Source organism: Podarcis tiliguerta (genome assembly GCF_965153285.1).
Source record: "Podarcis tiliguerta genome assembly, chromosome: 9".
NCBI lineage: Eukaryota > Metazoa > Chordata > Lepidosauria > Squamata > Lacertidae > Podarcis > Podarcis tiliguerta.
The window spans coordinates 45,469,166-45,481,278 of NC_139542.1; the positions used below are offsets into that span (position 1 = coordinate 45,469,166).

Here is a 12,113-nt window from a genome sequence, read left to right on the forward strand (position 1 = left end):
CAACCCCCTGAGTTGCAACTGCACAGCCAGAACTTTAAACCCACCGACCGAAGCCAATGACTGGAGTAGCAGTCAAGCCTAAGGAGCCTTCTTTGGCGCTACATCCAGCTGAAATGAAGGAAAATGTGTTGAGAATTCCAGCGATGCCCACATGATGCCAATCCTAGTTTAACAGGGTTGCCGAATGGGCCTCGGATGGTCCTGATTCTCCGTTGTTGCATTATATTTTAAGTGCAATCCTACGCATGCCTGCTCGGAAGTAAGTGTCCAATGGAACACACACACACATAAAGTGAACATGTGGAGGACTGGTGCCGTATTGACAAGGGAAAAACAAAGAAACGAGAAGCTCAGAAAATGCAGTTTAGGCTGCAATAGTATACCCATTTACTTGGCTGGAAGTAAGCCCCATTGAACTCAATGGGAGTTACATCTGAGCACAGAGGAATGTGTTGCTGACGTTATTGTGTAAGGCCATAGTCCGAAACAGCCTTCCTGGGAAAGTACTCCCTTGGCTTTTCTGGCGGTTTCTTCAGAGTAATCCTATTCAGAAATGGACTGCAACCCTACAGCATCTTTGATATGTTGTCATTGATAACAAGAAAGCTATTTCCTAGACTTGACTGAAATCTTTAAAGTCCTGAAGGGCTTTCTGAGCAAACGCCTTGAGGATCACTATATCCCTGTCTTCGGATGTATAATGGCATACTTCTTGAATATGGCAATCTGGTTTAGCTGATGGACCAGTTAATCATTTATCTTACTTACAATTGTGTGTGGGGGGGGTGTCTACGTGCCAGCGATATAACTAAAATCCGTGGACTATTACGGAGGCACTCTTTGGAAACTGACAGTGTCTGCATTATAAAATGCTTCCTTTGAAGAGTTTTATAACACATAAAAATTTGCTCTGGGCAGAACATTAACATATCAAGTCTCACGCCAAGAGTGAATTTTATGGATATGATTATTTATTTACATTTAGGGGAGGCGGGAGTTCGACCTCATTCTTTCAATCCTTTCTCAATGTTGTTCATACTTTTATCTACTTTTTAAAAATTTATTTTAAAATAAATAATTCTTATCGTTCTTCTGAATTCATTTCAACCCACAGCAAACCCTGGCCTTTAACACCTGAGAGATTTATTTTAGGACACACACAATTCTCTTGAGTATAGCCTGTTTTAACTGTTTATAATAATGTATTTTAAAATCATTGGAATTCCTCCTCGCTTCTTACCTGGGGGAGGTAAGAAATCTAATTATTAATTTTATTAAGACTAACTATCCTTCCTCTTTCAGGGTGCTGCATAAAACGTCTCTCTTTTTTATTAAAGGGTGGTGTAAATTTTATTTTAAAAATCATTTTGTAATAATTTGTTATGAATGAAAATAAAACGGTAGCATGTCTGCCGCTGAATAGTTCTTCCCTTCTACATACCTGACGATTCCTTTGTATGAAGTCTTCCCACTAAAAACAGGATGTGACGGGACTTCCAAAACCCCAGATTAACAGGGCTCCAGCACCTATGCAGAAGATCTATGTTGTGTATTCAGACATTTCAGCATATTAACTGGACACAGGGGCAAAAAACCCACGAAGAATTAGAAGAAAAGAGAAAAGGGGGATGTTATAGTCAAAGAGGACAGCACTGGATATTTAAAATGTGTCATTAGGTCTTTTTAATGTATTTTAAATGGTTACGAAAGTAATTAGATTACATAGGCTGTGCATTAGCGGTCGCTGATAGTGGTGAACTTGAGAAACAGCTTAGACCACACCACAAAACAGGGATGAATGCCTGAGCCATACATAGGCCATCATTCATCATAAATCCCGAGTGCCCGAAATGCATGGTTTTAAAATTGAAGGCAAATGGTTTTTACATTGAATCTTCAACAGGATTTAGCGAAAGAGTATAACTCATAGACACAAGCACAAAAACAGAAAGATTGAATCGGGATCCCAAGCACCTCTTAAAAAAAAGAAAAAAATCATGAGAAACCATCGTCTCCCATGTCAGCTCAGTCTAGAATATAATATCAGAATTATTGCGTCCTATTTCCCAGGATTTGTGTTTTCGAATTGGGCATTATCGTTTCCTTCAACAAGCTGAAACGAACAGTTGATTAAAGAATTAACTTTTTTTCAACCAGTTGCCAGCTATTTTATTAAAAACAAGCCAACAAACAAAAACTCCCATCGATTCACTGAACTAGAGGGGAAAAGAGGGTTGGCACTGAATTGAAAATGCATTGTCCTGAATGAACGGTTTCAAATACGTGGGATTTTTTTTTTTTTATGTTGTCCGGAGCCTTTCCTGCATCCCCCACATCCGGTAAGAATAAAGCCCCCGCCCAGAAAATCAGAGCTAGAGGATTCATCTGTCTGCAACTCCCAAGTTACTGGGAAGCAAAAATCTCATTGGATCCACATCGGTGCTTCGGGTGCTCTGCACACAGTTAAGATCACCCGGAGCGGCCCAGTTAAGTTTTACAACACTTTAACCACGAAAAGGTGGATTTCTTCTCCATTATTACATTTCAGGTTTATGGGAGGCAGGAGCAGGTATCCTACACGCCTTTTAAAACCAAGATGGCAAAACATAAAAGTCTCCAGCATTCGGGACTGGGCAAAGCCTTCGAAGGAAGAGCCGGAGGATCCTCGAAACGACGGAGTTATGAGCCAGCCGCGAGTAGGAAGCCATGCTGAGATACCTTAAAAGAAGACGTCATCTGCTCCAATGTAGTCCACGGAAGATCAGGTTATAATACTGCAATAGGTCTGCAGTAATGCAATAGGGATGGGCATGGATGGACTGCAGGACTATTTTAAAGTGGTGTCAGCCTGCCTACTTGGGAGTCTCAATTCTGTAAACCAAACACCGGCATGTGTTAGGTTAACAGAAAACAATGGGGATGGTTTTTTTTTGGGGGGGGGGACATAAGGTGCAGCTTATTTTAAAACTTTTTTGCTTTAAGCAATACACTTCCACACACCGTTAAACTGGCTGCAGCACAACTCCTCAGATATATACCGGAAGACTATGTTTAGCTCACCTCATTGGCCTGGGTGCTTAACACAGATTAAGTGCCCAGGAGGAGCCACAATGTGACCGCGGTTTCTACCTTCTTCTTGAGTTAGGTTGCTGCGGTGGTGGGACAGAGTTGTAAGAATCCTGTTGTTGGCTTTTGTCTGCTGACTTTACCATTAGGCAGTTAAATAATTAACTCTTATTTAAGTCAATATTATAGTCTTAGCGCGGGGTAGCATTCGGATTTCCTGCCCCGGGCAGAAAAGACATCTTGATCCTTTTCTGGTTGTTGATGACCGAAATGTTTGGCGTTGGCAGCATCCGGTGAAGTTTAATTCCAGTCCTCGGGTTTGTCTGTTGACTGAGGCGGCCTCCGTCTCCTGAACTTGAAAGCAGTGCTTTGAAAAGCAGCGATCCTATGCATGCTTCTTTGAAAGCAAACGCCGCTGAACAAAGTGAAACTTGCTTTCAAGCAAACTTATTTGGAATTGAATCATTTTCCTTGTGTTGGGTCCTATGCTATGATTGTGCCAGGGAGGGAGAGGGAAAATGAAGAAGCATCTGAACCGCGTTGCTATTGGGAAACTGTGTTTTTCCATGAAGGGTTCGATAATCTGCCATAAACGAGGGGGGGGGGAGGGAAGTGGGCATAGTACAATGGGGGGGGGGGGGGAGAGCAAGAAAACTGAATTATTACAATGATAGCAATGCGCCAGTGAAAGAAAACAATTAAGGAGTTTTTGCAGATTTTCGATCGTGCTCTTCTGTAAAGCAGAGTGCGTGTGGATGGCCCGATCCGAATCAAGCGGCAGCCGATTCCACAGGAACTAGCAACCCCCTCGGCATCCTCTTCGCTTCAAAGCTCGGCCCATGAGTTGAGTGATTGCGGATCGCAGTTATGAAACGGACGAGAGGCCATCCTGAAGGAGAATAACTCCGGTAGCCCGAGCAGACGCCTCTCTTCAGACCTCGCCTCTGCGTCGCTAGCGTTTCCCATACAAGTTCTTCATATTTCACAAGTTTCTGACATTCCTAACTCCAGTGGAAATGCTTTCAAGAGTGCTTCCAGGAGGGGCGGAAGGAGAGCTGGGGTAGTTGGGGAGAGAGGTCTGTAAATGCGCAGCCCCTTGAACTACATAGCATTTTATGGGCACTCAAAACCATCGAAATTGCCCATAAGGCTCCTCGATTTGTCTGTATACAGTCATGATATAGAATAACGACGCATTTAATGTTTCAAATCGCCGGCGGAGTAAACCAATTCTCAGGTGTAAACGATTACAAAACGCCTTAATAGCCGTCGCCGTTACATGCAATTTACCGCACTCCCCTAACTCCACCCTCTTTGTTCCTTGTTCGCATAGTTGTGATTTACAGACCCGCTCGAGCGCCAGGGTGGTGGCGCTTTGATTCCAGCATTAAGACTGAGCCAGTAATTCCCTAACTAGCCTAGACAAGGAGAGGGAGAGGATCTGGCTGGGAAACGATTGCAACAACGAGTCCCCAAACCTAGAGGTTCGTCTCAAGGAACTGCTGCAATTTCTGGTTTCGAAAGAAAGAAGAATCAGTCCTTGACTCGGTGGTTGCTCTTTTTATTTTCTTGGGCATTGCTACAGACGAAGTGCAGCAACCAAAAATAGAAGCCCGGCGCACTTAAACCGAAGTGCCTGCATTCTAGCAGACTTCCAAATAACAGCTGAATTCTGCACTCTTGAAAAATGACAATGCAATCCTAACCAATAATAGCGGTTTTCTGAACAGAGCTGTTGTATCAGTCCCACTGATTATTCAGAGCAAGAAGTTTCCAAGTGAGTTTCCTTAGGATCCACTTGCAAAACCTTTCTAATCAATGGGATTTATTCCCAAATTTGTGAGGTGCAATGCTAGTTCAGCTTACTTCAGCATGAGGGACGGGGGACGGGCATGAATCCTTGTCCTTTGGCTTAACAGGACTGTGGATCGGTTGTTTACTAAGAGCAAATTAGCGGTCAGATGTTTGTACTGCTATTCAGATCCCCATACTTTGCTCTCCTTAATTCTACAAAGCCCATTGTAGAATTTATTCCAGACTCTGTATTTCAAATGGAATAGAATTACCTTCAGTGCATTTACTTGGAGGTGCCCCCGGGATCTACTTTCAAGTCAGTCTGTTTGTCTCAGCCTTAGTGACTTTAAAAATTGCACTTGCGTTTCTAGTGGAAATTTCGTTTTAACTCAAATGAGGAACTTGGTATTGTCGCATGACAGTCCCAAAGACCCCCAGCCTTGATTTGGGCTCTGGTTAGGCCTATTATAATCAATGAAAAGTTTTTAGTGATTCATTTCCTCTTTTTTTAAAAAAGGGAACACCCATTTCAAACAAAACTAGGGATGAATTTGAGGGCAGCTTTAAGACGCCATGTTAGTAAATTTGTATCAACTGAACTGTTAGAGGGATTTGCTCCACTAGCTACCATGTCTTTAACTGGTCAATAGATTAATCAACCACTTCATATTAATTTTTTCTCAGTTTTTATGTGCAGTTCTGAGGATAGGGCAATCTGAACAGTAGATGATTGGAACCGAAGCTGACTTTGTAGTTGCTACAAATAGTAACCTGCTTGCTTATAAGTAATTTAAATTTAAATAAATTGACCTTCACTTGGAAGAAAAGGGTGTTTTGGTGTTTTTTTTAAGGAAAAAATCGGCATGTGAGCACCAGTATATGATGGGCCACCTTTTTTGAACTGAAATCCATTCGATTTGGCTACAATGGGGGTACTTGGGAGAAAATCTCATTGAACTTGGCAGGACCGGTTTTTTTTAATGAAAATCTTTCTCTGGCACACAATCTGGGAGTCAGTCCATCTGAAATAATCCCGAATAGCAAAGAGTAGCTTGTGCCCACTTAAAGGCCAACGGATTTATTACCTCACCTGGTAATATGCAAGGTGCTTTGTACATACACACACTTGTATGGGGGGTTGGGATGGTGAAGAGTGGAGCCAACGTAATCTAAGAGGTATAGCAGATCTGTGTACAGGACAAGAACAAAACTTCTCATTCATAAAATTCACTCTATTCTGTTGGGTACCTATCAAAACCTGAGGCAGCAAACCTTACCCTGTCCCAGCCTCGGTTGATTGGAAAGACCCAAGGCGGCTGCAGAGTAACTAAACAGCGTAAGCACAGCTAAAGGATGATTTCTACAATCTTTCCATTGGAAGGATATTGGTACTAACCATAATAATCATGGCCGGCTCCTGGGCTAAATGCCATTGAGTCCTAGGTGATTTCACAGGGCCTTTCTTGCAAGTAAACGAGTTTCGGATCTCAAACGAATCTGTACTATCAGATACTATTTATTATTATTACTACAGTACTTCAATTTACACAACACTTTCAAGGAAGCCAATCCATGTGAAGTCTCTATCTATCTATCTGCATTCATTTTAAAGGCAATTTGGTCTCAGTGCCAGGAATGCTTACTCAGAAGTAAGTCCAAGTGCTTTCCAAAGCGCTTTCCCTCAAGTACAGAAATGGGCGAAAACTGTGCACGCAGGATTGCAGCCTCACAGCATATAGATGTTTCCTCAGAACTAAGTATGGTAATCCTACGCACATTAATTTTGGAGTAGGTCCCAGTGAACAGAATGGAAAGTTACGTCAGAGCAACCCGAATCAATTCTGGGCAATGATGGGCACTTCAGATTCCCCACCGCCAATTTGGTAATCACCACTATCAGGGATGCTAATTTGAATGAAATATTGGGGGGCAGGTAAGCCCCGCTTCGCATAACGGATCATGCATGCACACCATTTGAATGGCAATGCCAACCAACATTTTGGGGGCGGGGCGGTAGCCTCCTCAAATATTTTGTGGGGGGAGGGGACCTCGGTGCCTAGGATACTGCTGGCTCCTACACACACTATAATCCCCTATATTAAAAAGAAGCGTATCCGCTAACAACAACGACGACGACGACAACAACAACTTTTTCCTTCGCGCGCACGACAAATTATAGTCACCTTGTCAAACCAGTGGGAAATCTAAATCACCCTGTATCCTCAGAAAGTTACAGAGGTGGTGGGAGAAACGATATAAGATTTTAGACCTCTCTGGAAATGGGAGATCGCTCATAAGAGCTAGTTTCTTGTACGTGTGAGAGCGCGCTCGCTGTGGTGTGGATTGGGGAGGGAGTGGCGGGAGCGGGCCTGGCGATTGTTTACTGTTCTCCTCGCCGCCTCCTCCTCCTCCGAGCGCGCCCTGCAGGCTCCTCGGTCCCGGGGACTTTGATGGGAGCGCGACTGGACGATGAGCAGAGTCTCCCTTTCTCTGGCACGCCGGCCGGAGCCACTTGGGAGGTCCTGCCCAACTAAGGCAGCCACCGCTAACAACTCCCAACAGGAGACTTCGTGGACCAGCCCAGGGTCACAATTAAAAACAAGCGCTTAAAAGAAAAGAGACCTATCAAAGGCTGTGGGGGCAAGGGGAGCGAGGAGTTTGGAAAGAAAAAGCCACTTCCATTCATCAGAGGCCAGGAAGGCCGGAGCCCGCTCCCCTCCCCCTGTCCCACCCCCCACCCCGGTTTAGTGGGAGCCTTTGCCAAGGCTGTTTGTTTGTTTGTTCGCACCACGGGCGTCTTCAAGCTGGGGCCATTTAAGCCGAAGACTAGCCTGAGAGCAAGTCCTCCTGAATCCCGCGAGGCTGCAGGCGAAGAGGGTGGGTCAGTTGTGATGGGAAGAAACTCTCCAGCATTCGGGAGTGCGGCGAGGACTGTCAAAACACATTCGCAGGAGGAAGAGAGAGGCACTGCAGACGCAGCCTCGGCCTCACCCCAGGGACCCGCTAATGGGAGTGGGCGAAGGGTTGTCTGAAGCACCCACCGGCTCCTCTGCCTGAGTACAAAACCCTTTTTGTTATTTTCCAAAATTCCCTCTGGAACTTGCTTGCAAATAAGGCGCCAGTCCTCTTGCTTCGTAGAAAGTCCTGTTGAACTTAATGGGGCTGACTTTTGACGAGCCATCTCTGACCTATAGATTTGCGCTGCAAGTGTTGCGTCACCACAAAACCATACAAAACGATCAGTCACCGGTTCTTACTCTCTAACTGCCTTATACTAAAAGTCAAGGTTTCCCCTTTAATTTGTGGGATTGCCTTGCACATAACAGGAGCTTCTAAGGAAACGTACTGATAATAATAAAAATAATGATAATTTTACTATTTGTATCCTGCCCATCTGGCTGGGGGTTGCCCCAGCCACTCTGGGCGGCTTCCAACAAATATAAAAACACAATAAAACATCAAACATAGAAAAACAAAGAATATATATCTTGTGCCTTGCAGCTGTGCAAACCCGATCCGAAACACCGGGAAAGCTAAGAATCCTATGTAGACTTATTTTTTTATTAAGTCCCATTCGGCTCAATGCGACTTACTTCCGTGTTAACATGCACAGGCAGATAGGGATAATAATAATTTATTATTTATTCCCCGCCCATCTGGCAGGATTCCAGCCTAATCCTTTGTACGTTTACTCAGAAGTAAGCCTTCGTTTCCAGGTTACTATGCACATGATTACTAAAGCCTAATAGATGCTTCAAGACCCACCGGCTTTCGGGTCCAGCCAAATAAACTGCGTTGTGGATCTCCTGCACAGTCCACAATCTAGGGGAATCAAAGGGATCCTGCTTGGATCTGAGCTGAATTCAGTCCCCATTAAAGCCACGAACCTAATCCAAGAACATCTCACTGGGCCGGTTTGTAGTTTGGGCAGTTATTATATGTAATGATTCTAGATTTCAGGTAGGTAGCCGTGTTGGTCTGACGCAGTCGATTTTTTTAAAAAAAAATAAGATTAAAAAATTGTCCAGTAGCACCTTATAGACCAACTAAGTTTGTTCCGGTATAAGCTTTCGTGTGCATGTATTTGAAGAAGTGTGCATGCACATGAAAGTTTATACCAGAACAAACTTATTTGGTCTATAAGGTGCTACTGGATATTTTTTAAATTTTTTTTTTAATATGTAATAATATTACACACGGTTTTATGAACTAAGGAAGGCATTTGTTGTGGCGTCCCTGGCCGTATTTTACCTACAGGAACAATGACAAGTGATAAAACAAGCCACATCTTTTTGAAGATTGGATCCCTTCCGTCGCTAAAATCAAGCTACGACACCGGCCGATGATTTGCACTGGACTATTCCTATTTATTTTGTTTCACGTTCATGCGATCATAGAGAAGAAACAAAGCGGCGCATCTGTCCATCGGGACCTCGCCATGCTTGGATCGACCCTCATGTGAAGGAGCAAAGGCGCTTTTTTTCCAGATCACTCCCGTTTAAGAGCCGAGGGACCAAGTGGTGGCGACCGCTCCCTTGAAAGAGAGCACGAACGAAAACGCCTGGGCGACACTGCCGTGTAAACCCCAAGAAGCTTCCTCGCCGCCTCTTTCCATTTTCCCCACATTTAAAAGAGTATCTAGGAACCAGGAATTAGAAAGCTCCCGTATTGGAACGGTAAGAGACTGATAACAACTCCCCACCAAAGATGCGATTAATAGAATGATCCTGAAATTACCCACAAGTCGCACTGGCTAGACCTTTCTGCTTAGGAAGTGTGCTTAAGGGGGTGGGGGTGGGGGTGGGGACGGGACAGGACAGGACAAATCCAGCCTCAAATAAGCCTCATTGAACATAGAAGGAACTAACGTGATACAAAAGGATAACGTTGCAGGGAACAGGGAACCAAGGAATGACCATCCATTGGATTTTCCCTCCAGATAAAATGTACCGAGGATCCGGGTGCAAGCATATATATATATATATATAATCGCCACTTACTTGGAAAGAGTGGCAATTCATTTTAGTGCTGGATTGCAACGCATATTGCTAAGGGCATTTCTTAAATAAATAAATGGAACTTTTTCTTTTTCTTTTACTTATTGCAAACAACAATAAAGTACCAGCTTTAAAACTGAAGATATCCCGGGAGACTGGCACCTCTATTTAAAAGGAAGAAAAGTTCAATAGCGTTTCATTAGTAAAATCTGTTTCCCAGTAAAATCAACAGCAAAACCTTTGTCACTCTGAATGAATCTGATTGCTCACCAGAATTATAACCCTAGCCCTTTACTTTCTCAAGGCAAGGATGGACTCTTCCAAAACACTGTCTTCGAAGTAAACATGTATGATCTGCGTATCAAGATATGGCGTGTATATGACACAAAGGGTTGCGTGAACACACGAACCCAACAGCTTTCTGATCCTCAACCCGGTTTAAGCGCCTTTCATTGGCGTTGATTGCTCAGAAAACCTAAGCATGCCAATTTAGAAGACAATCCCGTTAAAACCAGTGGGATTTACTTGAGAGATTAAGAGACGCCTGCTTCTTGGGAGGAAAGCAATGACAAACCTAGACAGCATTTTAAAAAGTAGAGACATCACCTTGCCAACAAAGGTCCGTATAGTAAAAGCTATGGTTTTCCCAGCAGTGATGTATGGAAGTGAGAGCTGGACCATAAAGAAGGCTGATCGCCGAAGAATTGATACTTTTGAATTATGGTGCTGGAGGAGACTCTGGAGAGTCCCATGGACTGCAAGAAGATCAAATGCATCCATTCTTAAGGAAATCAGCCCTGAGTGCTCACTGGAAGGACAGATCCTGAAGCTGAGGCTCCAATACTTTGGCCACCTCATGAGAAGAGAAGACTCACTGGAAAAGACCCTGATGTTGGGAAAGATGGAGGGCACAAGGAGAAGGGGACGACAGAGGACGAGATGGTTAGACAGTGTTCTCGAAGCTACAAACATGAATCTGACCAAACTGCGGGTGGCAGTGGAAGACAGAAGTGCCTGGCGTGCTCTGGTCCATGGGGTCACGAAGACTGAACGACTAAACAACAACAACAATCAGCCATAGCCAGGATCCTCCCACTTTAGAAGCCTGACTCTTCACACTAACTGAATGCTCCTAACCACCCTCCCCCTCTCCTAGCCTTGTGCGGGAAGAGGCCCTCGCTCCGGAGCAGGAGATCACAGAGAAACGCAGAGCCCCAGGGACTGCTCCCTTTCTTGGCTGCCAAATATGCTCAAGGCCAGGCCCATTCGGCCTCTCCAGAGCTCGGTGGCGCTGCGGGAGGGGGCTGCGCAGAGCTCCAGAGGGGCCGAGGGAGGGAGTCAAGTGCCTGGTCTGGTCCTAGTGGTCTGCCGACACCGCTTTCGTGTAAACGCGTGCCAACAGGACGAGGGCTCCCCCCCCTCCCCGCGTCTCCCCAAGGGCCCAGTTGCTAGTTACCTGAATTCCCTTCCCGGTGCGCTTCAGCGGCGTCGATCTCTCGGCGTGGTTTGGAGGAAAGAGGCTGAGACGAGGAAGAAGAACTGAGACGGCGGGTTGTTCTGGGGGAGCGGAGAGGTTAGGAGGGCGGGGAGAAAGTCCCTAAACTGGAGCCCTGAAAGACGGCCTGGACTTTCCCCGCCGGAGCTAACGAAGTGGGGCTGCAGCAGCAGGATCTGGGGAAGGTTTCTCCCTGGTTGGGGAGGACGTCGGTGGAAGAAGGGAGGGCGGAGGGTGGAAGGACGGGAGGTTTCGCCTGAGAAACTTAATCTGCCCTACAGTAGCGCCGGAGTCTGGGATGTGTCACCGCTGACAGCAGCCTCGACGGGGCGGGGGGCGCGCTCGCTCCCGTGCGCGCGCGCACACACGGAGGCAAGTTGGTCAGTCAGGCGAGCAGCAGCACCGCCACCCCACCTCCCGGTTCCTTCAAAAGAGGGGAAGGGGCTGTGTGTGGGAGGGGGCGATCTATGGCTTTTGTTTGGGGGGGGGGATTAAGAAGAGAGGGCGGCAGAGAGCCCTCCGACGCTAGCTGTTGAAGGGCAATGTCATGTTTCAAGGCCACCAAAGGCCATAAACTTCAAGCGGGGCTTTGCTGGAGCTCCTCGGAATGACTTTAATGAATAATTTCGGAGACAGTTACGGCTTTGAGGTAATTGCTGCCGCGGCTCTATGAAAACCAGACGTGGCGGCTGGCTCGGGAGAGAGGAGCTCTTCCAGCCAGGCCACTCGCCTGGCTCCCGGCAGAAGCCGCTGGTTCAGCT

The 12,113-nt window shown here is 45.7% G+C and overlaps 1 protein-coding gene across 2 annotated transcripts in view; it reads right to left on the bottom strand.

Moving 5' to 3' along the window:
- SCRG1 (stimulator of chondrogenesis 1) overlaps positions 1 to 11,627 on the bottom strand; it is a 76,703-nt gene extending 65,076 nt beyond the window's left edge. For both annotated transcript variants that reach the window (XR_014515189.1, XM_083457693.1), the window contains exon 1: positions 11,314 to 11,627. The gene's annotated coding sequence lies outside the window, so the exon portion shown is untranslated. The remainder of the gene's footprint in view (positions 1 to 11,313) is intronic.
- Between the last annotated feature and the right edge of the window lie 486 nt (positions 11,628 to 12,113).